The sequence below is a fragment of the Oncorhynchus nerka genome, unplaced genomic scaffold, assembly GCF_034236695.1.
Source record: "Oncorhynchus nerka isolate Pitt River unplaced genomic scaffold, Oner_Uvic_2.0 unplaced_scaffold_38___fragment_2___debris, whole genome shotgun sequence".
In the NCBI taxonomy this organism is placed as follows: Eukaryota; Metazoa; Chordata; class Actinopteri; order Salmoniformes; family Salmonidae; genus Oncorhynchus; species Oncorhynchus nerka.
Genome location: NW_027040320.1, coordinates 1 through 12,135, shown reverse-complemented (window position 1 = coordinate 12,135; position 12,135 = coordinate 1).

The window sequence follows — 12,135 nt, the reverse complement described above, 5'->3', positions numbered from 1 at the left end:
GTCAGTATCTGGTGTGGCCACCAGCTGCATTAAGTACTGCAGTGCATCTCCTCAGTCCTCCTCCTCATCTCTCCAGTTCTTGCTGTGAGATGTTACCCCTCTCTTCCACCAAGGCACCTGCAAGTTCCCGGACATTTCTGGGGGGAATGGCCCTAGCCCTCACCCTTCGATCCAACAGGTCCCAGATGTGCTTAATGGGATTGAGATCTGGGCTCTTTGCTGGCCATGGCAGAACACTGACATTCCTGTCTTGCAGGAAATCACGCACAGAATGAGCAGTATGGCTGGTGGCATTGTCATGCTGGAGGGTCATGTCAGGATGAGCCTGCAGGAAGGGTACCACATAAGGGAGGAGGATGTTTTCCCTGTAACGCACAGCGTTAAGATTGCATGCAATGACAACAAGCTCAGTCCGATGATGCTGTGACACACTGCCCCAGACCACGATGGACCCTCCACCTCCAGATCGATCCTGCTCCAGAGTACAAGCCTCGGTGTAATGCTCATTCCTTCGACGATAAGTGCAATCTGACCATCAGCCCTTGTGAGACTCAGTGAAAAGTACTTTTTGCCATTCTCGTCTGGTCCAGCAATGGTAGGTTTATGCCTATAGGTGACGTTGCCGGTGATGTCTGGTGAGGACCTGCCTTACAACAAGCCTACAAGCCCTCAGTCCAGCCTCTCTCAGCCTATTGCGGACAGTCTGAGCACTGATGGAGGGATTGTGCGTTCCTGGTGTAACTCGGGCAGTTGTTGTTGCCATCCTGTACCTGTCCCGCAGGTGTGATGTTCGGATGTACCGATCTGTAAGCTGATAGTCTTAACGACCGTTCCACGGAGTTTACATGGAATAGAATTCTTCCTACTGTAACCGATGTGAAATGGCTAGCTAGTTAGCGGTGGTGCGCACTAATAGCATTTCAATCGGGTGACGTCACTCGCTCTGAGACCTGAAGTAGTTGTTCCCCTTGCTCTGCAAGGGCAGCGGCTTTTGTGACACGATGGGTAATGATGCTTCGAGGGTGGCTGTTGTTGATGTGTGCAGAGGAGCCCAGGTAGGGGCGAGGAGAGGGACGGAAGCTAAACTGTTACACTACCACTTTGGGAGGTCAAGATGGATAGAAAAGGTGCACATGGCATTGTGAGCGGCTCACAGTATTGTCTGATTTGTCTCTCTGTCATTGAGCAGATGGTTATCTTGGTGTTGTGAAGCCCTGTCACCTGAACGAGACCAATTTATTGTCCATTATGATGAAATCAATGCCATTTCTATGATAACCTGTTGTAAATGGGTTGCTGTGCATCCATGGGTAACCTGGCTGATGTGTATTGACTCTGAGCCAATGACTGTATATATGAATGGACAAAGCCTTCGATCTGCTGCTCTGTACCATCACTCATTCATATATCTTTATGTACATATTCTTTATCCCCTTACACTGTGTATAAGACAGTAGTTTTGGAATTGTTAGTTAGATTACTTGTTGGTTATTACTGCATTGTCGGAACTAGAAGCACAAGCATTTCGCTACACTCGCATTAACATCTGCTAACCATGTGTATGTGACAAATAAAATTTGATTTGATTTTGATCACGTGACACCATTCATTCCTATGTGAAGACTAAATAGCGCATTGAAGCCAAATTAAGTTGGTTAAGATGACATAACATGCAGAGTTTGAGGTACTTGCTGGGCCAGTAACCGAAAGGTTTCTGGATCGAATGCCTGAGCTGGCAAGGTAAAAATCTAATTGTTAACCCACTGTTCCCTAGGCGTCGAAGACGTGGATGTCGATTATGGCAGCCCCAACCTCTCTGATTCAGAGGGGTTGGGTTAAATGCGGAAGACACATTTCAGTTGAATGCATTCAGTGACTAGGTATCTCCCTTTCCTTTTCTCTTTCCCTATTCCAGGAAGTTAAGTTTTTAGGCTAGCATCGGTTCTAGAACATACATCTGTGGTATTAAAAGCAATTATTGGTACCATCACTGTCTTCAAAACATGTTTTGTTTTTACAAGAAGATTGACCATGAAGATTGCCATTTTCCCATTCACTATAATGGGGGATCCAGTTTTCTGCTAACAATACATGCAGTACAGTAGTCGGCCTTGAACTTCCATGACTTCAATGAGAGGGGGCAGTCATTCTACCCTGCTCTGAGCACAGCTTTAAGTCTAGGGAATCCATCTCAAGTAACCATTTGTGTTCATGAGGAGTTACAATGTTGAATAGTTGTCCTTGATTAAAAACAAGTGTGTGTGGGCAAATCGCATCGCTCCAAGGTACATTTTGAGTAAAAAAACATTATGGAAATATTTACTCTGACACATATGCTGTATACAAGGGCAGGGACATGTGTGACAGAGAAGGTTTTAGACTGTTTATATAATAGGCGTTTGACAAATATCCCCAATCTCTGTGCCTCGAACTATTTTTAGTTCCCTGAGAAAATCAGAACATGATAGGTTTCTTTGAAATGTTTCCAACCTTTGGATACACCCTACAGATAAATACTGCAAGAATGTCGGGCTTTGCGGGGTTTAAGAAATACGACACAGCTGTTATTTTGTTTTTGTTGCGGGTAGAAATTGAAGAGGTTCCAGCAAACAGCGGGGTCAAAGGTTCCCCCCAGTAAAGATAAGAGGTTTTTATTGAAACCACAAACAAGAGACAGATGGAAATAGATGTTCATTTTTCAGGAGCTAAGGTTCCTCCTTATTCATCATAAAAATAACAAATAGAGTTGTTATTTTAAGTTTCTTTCAGAGAACATGCTATTATTTCTGGCTTTGTATGCATAATGAAATGGCCGTTTTCCATCACTGAAACCGTCAATCACGTTTGAATAGAGCTAATGGGGATTGTGGGAACTGGACTTTCTTGAGTTTGAAAAATCTGGACACAGATGGGATAATAACCAAATTATACTTTTGCCAAAAGTTACCGACTGTAACCACATTGAGTGGTAAATAATATTGCCTGGATAGTCAATCCCATACGGAGACGCAAGACTTCTAACAGAAGGTTGCCGCTACACAACCCATAAATATGTTGAGGCAAGTTGAGTGCTCCAAAAACCCTAGATGGATTCCTTTACCTGGGCTAACTCAGTATATACGCCCCGCATTGAGAGCCTGACATTTTGGCCCCTCGCTTCTTGCCACTTCCTGCCGAGCGGCGTGTCATTGAGATTTATGAGCTCATTTCATTTGATGAACAGCCAGACGGGCAGAGGACACTGAAGAACAACCATGCTCTTTAAGACTGCAACCGCATCAGACAAGTAGCCCGCGACCGCTCCTTATCACCCAGAATAGTTTCCAACACAGGTGTCGCCACCATTATCATCAGATTAGCCATGATAGATTATGATAAAACACTTCAGCTGACATCACACTCTGTAATAAGTAATACAAAAATAAAACTTCAGCTCAACGGACAGTAGTATAACTAATAACTGTGTTGTGCCCGCTTGACACAACTATTACTTAGTAATAACGTCATTATTACACTAAGAACTGTAAAATGAGATTTAATCTCAATGGCTTCCTAAGAGTGATACGTTGGACGTCATATGGTGCACTTTAAGTTGTCGTGACCTGTCATAAATGGGTCACTTTTTAAGTGAAACATGTCCCACATACAAAGTCTGTGTCTCAAATGGCACCATATTCCCTATATAGTGCACTACTTTTGACATTAAAGGTTGTGCACTATATAGGGAAGAGGTTGTCATTTGGGATGCACACATCGACTTATTGGACCAGTCAGATGCTGTGAAGTGGAGGACGAGAATCACAAGTCCCTGTCAAGGGTTCAATGTGATGTCCGGCTTTTCAAGTCCCCTTCACACTGACCATCTGAACAAACAGACTCTGACCCCACTCCTGGGCTCGGGGTGAAACGGAGGAGTGGGAGAGGAGGCAAAAGAAGAAAACAACTTGGTGGAAGAAAAGAGAGTGGTTATGTTACAAATGGTACCCTATTTCCTACATAGTGCACTACTTTTGACAAGGGCCTTTAGGGTTCTGGACAAAAGTAGTGCACTATTTAGGGAATAGGGTGTCATTTGGGGAAAAGTCAGAGAGTGAAAAAGAGGGAAAGAGAGAGAGAGAGAGATGTTGCTTTGTGACTCAGCAGAAACAGTATGGGTTGATGACCAGACCAGCACGGACGCTCGACAGGTTACCCAATGCAAACCTTATAGAAAAAACGCTAGCAGTCAGACACAACAACAAACATTTCTGGGAAGCGGGGCGCCTGCTGAGGCAAAGTGGGTATACATGGAACTCATTTAGGTTTTGTGAACATGTGTCTTCATCAGTGACCAATGCTTAGACTGGCCTGTTGGCACTCTCTCTCTCTTCATTTCTGCTCTCTGTTTCTTTTATGTCTTACTCAGTTTTGGTTTGGTGAGTTATGGCTGGTGTGGGGTACGTGCCAGTGGGTGCCTGTACCGTACATCCTTACCAGAATGAGCATCTAAAATGTTAGTGAGAATCAAAGCAATAAACTAACAAAAGTGGCACATTCATTAATCCACTATATCTAGGGGCATCGTGATTCCCCCAAAAATATATACAAAATATTACATTAACATTCTTTATGGTATTGCCCTTCACTGAATGTGCTGGCTCTCCCCACATCTTCATCTGGAACACAGCCAAACAGAGCATATAATAAATCCCAGAGTCATCCTTTAATTTTAAAGTGAAGCATGCCCGTATTTGGACACGTAACCCATCACCTGATTCTTAAGACTCCACCCCCAGCGCCTCCACCCTTGCAGCCATCTCCTTTCTCTGAGACATGAATTGCTTGTTGTTCCTCCCAGAGAAAAAAGCAAACATTGTGTACCGTGTCAAGGACAATCACAATTTCCCTTGAAGAGCTCTTCCAGGAAAAACTGGTTTAACAACAACAAGCTGTGTCAGGGTCGTCGACAGAGTGGTTGTGCAAGGGGTGTGAACCCTCTGCTCTCAATTTCGCTTTATGTTTTCCCATACACTGACTGTTTAGACAAGCGGTTTCTGAGGAGCACATGGCCCCATCTGTGCAGTTTGACCTGTTATAAAGCAACGATATAGAATGAATGAAGCATGCATAAGGCATGAATAGAGCATGCATAAGGCATGAATAGAGCATGCATAAGGAGGCATGAATAAAGAATACATAAGGCGTGAATAGAATGTGCATAATGCTTGAAAGAAGAATGCAAAGGATGAATAGAGCATGCATTCGACTTAACCTTTATTTAACTAGGCAACTCAGTTAAGAACAAATTCTTATGTTACAATGACGGCCTACCCCGGGCCAAACCCTCCCTTAACCCGGACGACACTGGGCCAATTGTGCGCCGCCTTATGGGATATGAATAGAGACATGAATAGAGCATGCATAAAATAGAGCATGCATAAGGCATACATAGTGTTATCAATATTGCATGGGTTGCAGAATATTGCATAGCTATGGCATACCTCTGCCACGCTCTTGCAGTTATCATTTTCAACATGGGAGTGGTGGACAGAGGCCTTGTGGATAACCGAGTGAGCTCATGATCGCCCTGTGCATTAAGCTTCCTGCCCTAACTCAATTTATGGGCCGCCACCACAGATGGTGCTGGCAAACTCAGCTCTATACAAGTCTGATATGTTTTTAATGCAGTCTTCCCATTTGCCCCCCACTCACAACAATGATGTTATCCCATATCCACTAGGAAGCCTCTATAGCACATGTGATCCCATTCCAAAACAGGAAACAAGCAAAGCCTTTTAAAGTGAGAGCAGAAAGATTTGAAAATGATGCGGCATGTCATATTCTGGCTGAGAACAGGACGGACCAGATGGCTTCCTCTCTCTGACGGACTATATTAAGCATGGCTAATGAACAGGCTGACAGCACGATGATGACCTCATCCCAACTCTATTTAGGCTTCATCCCTCCCTATAGCCTACTCTACATTTATTTTAGCGCTGTCATGCACACTTAACTGGGGAAATGGGGGAAGATGTCTTGTGACAAGGGGCAGGATTAGGATATGATACAGCATCAATGTGGTTTCTCTAGCTCTGCTCTGTTATTGATCGGACAGACAGAAATCAACCAATAACAAGTGTTAGCTTACTTGTTGTTTTTAGCATTAGCATCCTGAAGTGTTTCTAATAATTGTTATTGTGAGCCCCCTAATGTGTTTCTCATAGTTTTTAGTGTTAGCTTCCTGAAGTATTACTCATTGTTTTTAGCGTTAGCCCCCTAAAGTGTTTCTCATAGTTTTTAGCGTTAGCTTCCTGAAGTATTACTCATTGTTTTTAGCGTTAGCCTCCTAAAGTGTTTCTCATAGTTTTTAGCGTTAGCTTCCTGAAGTGTTTCTCATAGTTTTTAGCGTTAGCCCCCTAAAGTGTTTCTCATTGTTTTTAGTGTTAGCTTCCTGAAGTATTACTCATTCTTTTTAGTGTTAGCCTCCTAAAGTGTTTCTCATAGTTTTTAGCGTTAGCTTCCTGTAGTATTACTCATTGTTTTTAGTGTTAGCTTCCTGAAGTATTACTCATTGTTTTTAGCGTTAGCCTCCTAAAGTGTTTCTCATAGTTTTTAGCGTTAGCTTCCTGAAGTGTTTCTCATAGTTTTTAGCGTTAGCTTCCTGAAGTGTTTCTCATAGTTTTTAGTGTTAGCTTCCTGAAGTGTTTCTCATAGTTTTTAGCGTTAGCTTCCTGAAGTGTTTCTCATAGTTTTTAGTGTTAGCTTCCTGAAGTGTTTCTCATTGTTTTTGCCATTAGTCTCCTAAGATAACCCTGCAGAGTGATGAATACTGTATTTATCTGTGCCTCTGACGCACAGGAGTCATGTTATATCTAACTGTGAGAAAGGCTCTGCAATGTCAAAAGCATATTGTTGTATGGATGTGCACAATATTGCGCGACATGCAATATGCCCACTAAACCACTCCAGCAATCCTGATGTCCTTGGCATAACCTTCTGTAAAATCCTAGTTGATTCAAACCCAAAATATGAGTGACTAAAACAGACCCTTGCGGCGTGCCAGGTAAACCAATTGTAGCTACGCATAATGTTCTACTTCAAATGATAGCGCTTCAAAAGTATGCTAATGCTCCACATTCTGTCTTACTACTATTGCGCTCTGAGCACATGGAGCAAAATCGAAAGCAGAATGTAGCTGGGGCTGATTAGATGGTTCGGAAAAAAAGAGACTTTGAAAATGAGGCAATCAGGGGAAAGGAATTGGCCTCAAGTGACGGCGTCAAGAGAGGGCGGCCATTTTGTTCCCGGAACCTTGTTGTTGTGATTTTGGCGTGGGAAGTCAGAGTGGTGGAATTGCAGACTTGTGAGTCACTCAGGCTTTGTTTGGAGATGGGGACGGTGTGTGTGTGTGTGTGTGTGTGTGTGTGTGTGTGTGTGTGTGTGTGTGTGTGTGTGTGTGTGTGTGTGTGTGTGTGTGTGTGTGTGTGTGTGTGTGTGTGTGTGTGTGTGTGTGTGTGTAGAGAGAGGGAGGTTAGATAGGGGGCAGGCAGGGAGCAGTTATACTGCTTAGGGTGCTCATTTAGCATGGGATACGCCGCAGCATGACAGCACAGAATGGAACGGCTGTCTTCGAACCCAAGAGGGAAGAAGGGTGGACAACTTTCACCATTTTTTCCCCACACCCCTCCCTCCTATATACCTACTTTCGGACAACAATTTGAATATGTTAAAGTGTGTTGACTCAACAAAATCTGCTCGAAGTCAGCTGAATTTCAACAAGCTTGTTGAGTGAAATTACAGACTCTTGTTTGCTCAATACAACTCAAAACCACACGCTACATTATCATATTTCCCAGCATGCTCTCTTGCAGGTTGATTTTCAGACTAGTTTGTTTCAATACCTGTGTTTTTGTATGTACTTGTATGTGATTGGTTGATTAATCTATTGCTACACAAACATAAATAACATATATTTTTCTAAACTGATTAAAAGTTCCAAATTCTGGATATCCTCCCTCTCGCTGGATTCCAATAGGAATTTGCAGTTCTGCATAATGTGAATTGGAGGCTTGATGTACACAGAGTTTCAGACCACTGTATTAGGCCCCAAAGAAAGGCCTTATACTATATTTGCAGGATTAACATACCAGGAGCTTCAGACCACAGCATGACCCACCTTTTACTACATGTAATGTCATAAATTATTTAATTTTAAAGATAACATTCACTTAGAGAAAGCTACAATATTGAAAACAACTGAATACATCAACCATGTCTCTGTCACTAACAAATACAATCATGGGTGGTAACTACAATTCACTCAAAAGGCAAGGCACTCTGGGAAATATGCAGATAAGGTAGAACACATTGACTACACACAAGTTGAATTGTATGTTCACTCAACCTAATAATTTAAATTGAGTTTACAGAACATTCAACTTGAGAATGTATGTTTGTTCAGCTATATGTCCAAATGTTGAGAAAACTCACAATCCTATTGCAGCTGCTTGTGTCACAATTGTGTGTTGAATCAGCATGAATGCTATTTTGTTGAGCAAACTCACAATCCTATGGCAGCTGGTTGCCTTCAATTGCACATGGAATATATATTATATATATATATATATATATATATATATTTTTTTTAAATATATTTTTTAAATATATATATATATATATATATATATTTTTTTACAATGTATAGGCAAGTACATTTGGTTTAATAGTATTGATAAGAATGGTCACTGAAACCCTACCTGAAACCCTACCTGATAAGGGGATATAGTGTGACTGTGCATATAGACTTACTCTATTGTTTGAAAGCAGTGATCCTTGCAGTAGAACATTAATCATTGATTAATATTAATTATTAAACATTTCTCAACTGACGTGAGTCACAGAACAAACATCACAAGCATACTTGTGTGTCAAGTCTGGGTCAACTATTTTGTTCAAATCAAATGGATGCCGTGTCCCAGTTTGCTTTCTGACAACTCAAAATAGGAAACATCACAAATAAATGACATCTCAAAATGATACAGTATGCACTTTCATTTCAGTCTGCGTTTGTCAACAAACCCTTTGCTGCAAGCCTTCTTCCTATTTTGTGAATAGAAAAGTACTAAATCTGGCATGATCAGAATAGGAAAATTCACAGATGAGTTTTGGGGCTGCAGCCCAAGAGTATCCAAAAATAAATAGAAATATGTTATATTCTCACATATGTGCATTGAAATGTGTTGATTTACAGGTTCAACTATAGTAGTACGGAGCCCCTGTAGCAAATTAGGGTTAAGTGACTTGCTCAAGGGCACATCGACAGGTTTTTCACGGCTCGGGTAGGCAAACCAGCAACCATTCAATTACAGTATTGTTTTTGTTCATTTCATGACAGCAGTTTTGATACTTCCTGTGTTGTGACCAGATTTTTTATCAGCCCACTCTGGTATTTCTCTTTACATCATTCCAGAAAAAGCACCGTCCTGTCACACCTTGGTCAATATGTTTTGTGGTTTCGTTATATATTTTGGTCAGGCCAGGGTGTGACATGGGTTATGTGTTTGGGTTCGTATTGGGGTTTTATTAGCATTGGGATTGTGTATGATTAGGGGTGTGTCTAGTTAGGCTTGGCTGCCTGAAGCGGTTCTCAATCAGAGTCAGGTGATTCTCGTTGTCTCGGATTGGGAACGGTATTTAGGTAGCCTGAGTTTCACTTTGTATCTTGTGGGTGATTGTTCCTGTCTTTGTGTATTCACCAGATAGTAAGTTTCACGTTCCGTTTGTTGTTTTGTATTCACAGTTATTTCATGTATCGTTCCGTTTTCTTTCATTAAAGAAACATGAGTAACCACCACGTTGCATTTCGGTCCGACTCTCTTTCCACAACAGACGAACGCCGTTACACGTCCTCCATCTTCCCTTCCTCTCTTCCCATTGTTGGGGACGACTAGAACTGAGGGAGCCTGGGGTTGGGTTTCTGCTGGGCCAGTGAAATCCATTCCCAGTAACTAGGCTAGGATTACCCCAGTTTGCTGCCACCGAATCCCCCCCTCTAGTTTCCCAGCCCCCCAGGAGCACTAACGCCCAAGCCAGAAACGCTTTTGAAAGCCACATGAGGCAGATAGAGTTGCCAGGGACTCTGTCCATTTCCCCAAAGGCCAAGGCGTCTCTTGTATCCATCTTGGGTTATAGCCTATTTTGGCGACAACGATCGCTTTGGCATCCGAGCCCCTTGACACAGAAAGACCAAGGGCAAACAGGGCAAAATGTCCTGTCAATATCATAGAGTTCTGAAAGGCAAATCGGTAACAATTTACTTGAACCCTCCATACATAAGACTGTCATTAGGAGTCATTTGGCATGCATAGTTTGCTATGACAGCTTATGTCAGTTGCTAAATGTTGCTATTTGTGCTGAAGCAAAAACATACAAATTTAATGATTCAATATGCACACAAATGATTTCTCAATCCCATTTAGCCTACTCAAGTTGTCAAATGTAAAAATGTATCTAATTTGAGTTGCGCCTTAAAAGTTACATTTGATATGGTGGAACATACTAATCACCACCCAGTTAAAAACACACACACAAAAATCTGAATTTCCATGGTTGATGGAGTGGTTGATGAGTTGCTAATTACGGAACATTTTGTCCAGCAGAGTGTTCATTAGCATAACACTGAAGACACCACTCGTGTGGGTGAATGTTAATGTTGTCTCATCCACCCATCCCTCTCTAGGCTATTTTGTAGGCTATACTGACTTTACATTTTTTTTTTACCTTGATTAAAAAAGATTGAGGAAAGAAAGAGAGAAAGAGAAAATAATGTTTGTATTTTTTTGACACATGTTTTTGGGGGTGATTTAAAAAAAAGTAAATTGTAAATAATTTAAAAATATATCCTTTTTAGATATAACTATACTAAATATAAACACGTCACCAAACAAATGATTAAAACAAACTATTTTGCAAAGAACGTCTACAGCATCCTCAACAACACTCCACAGTAGGGTAGCACCATGGTGTAGCCGGAGGACAACTAGCTTCCGTCCGCCTCTGGGTACATTGACTTCAATACAAAACCCAGGAGGCTCATGGTTCTCACCCCCTTCCATAGACTTACACAGTAATTATGACTACTTCTGGAGGATGTCTTCCAGCCTCTTGCAGCATGAACTGACATGTTGTCCACCCAATCAAAGGGTCAGAGAATGAATCTAGTATTGAAAGCTTAAGCTACAGCTAGCTAGCACTGCAGTGTATAAAATGTGGTGAATAGTTGACTCAAAGAGAGAGAAAGACAATAGTTGAACAGTTTTGAACAAATCAATTTCTTCTGAAATGAAGGAGAAGCAAAAGAGAAATAGAGATTGTCATTTTTTTTCACTTTTAGTTTCACTTACTTAGCTAGCAAATGCAGCTAGCTAGTTCTGCCTACTGAAACACAAACAGAGGGATGTTATGTTAGCTAGCTGGTTATGACTATCCTACAAAACACTGGAACTCTTTCAAGTCAAGCTTTTGGTACTACTAATTTATTGGCACCAGGGCCCGCCGGTGTAAATGCTTAATGACTGTACAGTAACGTTACTGCATGACTGTAGCATGATTACTAAAGCGTTAGTTCTGAAAGCTATGCTGACTATGACGTTACTTTAGCTAATATGGTGACAACGATGTAGGTTGTGTGTAGTGGTTTGGCTTTGAAATATTTTTTTCCCCTGGTCACATACAGCTGATGTGTTGTGCATTGAAGTCCACAAGCAAAAGGAAAAGATAAGAGGAGTAGAGCGCATAGAATGAATACAACGTGGCTGCTATGAAAGTGAACTGTGAAGAACACGTGATCAGGGGTGTATTCATTTCACCGTTTCTGTTGAAAAACATTTATTAAACGGACGCAACTGGAACAAAACGGGGAGAAACATACCTGAATTTGTCCAATAGAAACTCTCGTTTGCAACTGTTGGACTAATGATTACACCCTATATCAGCTAGATGCAGGCAAGAGTGTTCAAGGCGGTATTGAATGTCTGTCCATGTGTCACTGTCTGTCGCCTCAAATTTGTCTCTTGACCTGTGTGCACCTACATTGTAAACTTTCATTAATAGGCTAGGTTGTAGCCTAGGGAAAATGTAAGTATTATGTAGTAGCCT